The sequence below is a fragment of the Coffea arabica genome, chromosome 5c (assembly GCF_036785885.1).
Source record: "Coffea arabica cultivar ET-39 chromosome 5c, Coffea Arabica ET-39 HiFi, whole genome shotgun sequence".
Classification (NCBI taxonomy): domain Eukaryota; kingdom Viridiplantae; phylum Streptophyta; class Magnoliopsida; order Gentianales; family Rubiaceae; genus Coffea; species Coffea arabica.
The window spans coordinates 35,818,548-35,819,670 of record NC_092319.1 but is presented as its reverse complement, the minus strand read 5'-3'; positions in this window follow the sequence as shown (position 1 = coordinate 35,819,670).

Below are 1,123 nucleotides of genomic sequence, written 5' to 3'. Positions count from 1 at the left end.
ACTAGTCTAGATATTGTAAATAGTGCTAAATATTTTTTGTCTTCTAATTTTGATATGAAAGATTTGGGTGAAACCAAAATAATATTGGGTGTTAAAATCATAAGGAAAGGTGATGGTATAATGTTGTCACAAGAACATTATACAGAGAGACTTCTTAGGAAGTTTGAAAATTATGATGTGGCACCTGTGAGTACTCCTTATGATGCTAACACTCAATTAAAGAAAAATAATGGTGACCCAATTGCTCAGTCTAAATATGCTCAGATTATTGGGAGTCTGATGCATCTGATGAATTTTACTAGACCTGATATAGTTTATGCTGTATGTAGACTGAGTAGATATACTCACAATCCCAATCGTGAGCATTGGTTTGCATTAGTCAGACTAATGAAATATTTGAGAGGTACCATGAATTTTGGTATCCTATATAGTGGATTTCCCATTGTATTAGAGGGTTACAGTGATGCTAATTGGATCTCTGATCCAAATGATACAAAATCCGCTAGTGGTTATGTGTTCACCCTTGGTGGTGGTGCGATAGCATGGAAATCAGCCAGACAGACAATTATTGCTCGGTCAACTATGGAATCGGAGTTCATAGCTCTGGAGTTGACTGGCTCTGAGGCAGATTGGTTAAGAAATTTCTTAGTCAATATTCCTCCTATTAAGGATCTGTTGCCTCCTGTGTCTATACACTGTGATTGTCAAGCGGTTATTGCTATTGCAAAAAATAAATCTTATAATTGTAAAAGTCGACACATGAGATTAAGACATGATGTCGTAAAGCAGCTGCTTAGAGATGGAATTATTTCCATTGATTTTGTGAAGTCAGAGTTGAATTTGGCCGATCCTCTGACTAAACCTGTAGGAAGAAAATTAATTCTTCAAACTACAAGGGAGATGGGACTTAGGCCAACGGTTGTCAATAGAGATAGTAACCCAACCTATGTGATTGGTGATCCCATGAAATAAGTTCATATGGGTAATAACAAGTCGATATTGACAGTAAAGGACTTGAAATTTAAGTCCATTCGAAAATAAGTACTTTGACTGCCAGTAATTGTGAGGTTGAGTTTAATACTCTTAATGAGTTTATATCCCTTTAGGGAGGTGTATTTAGGGC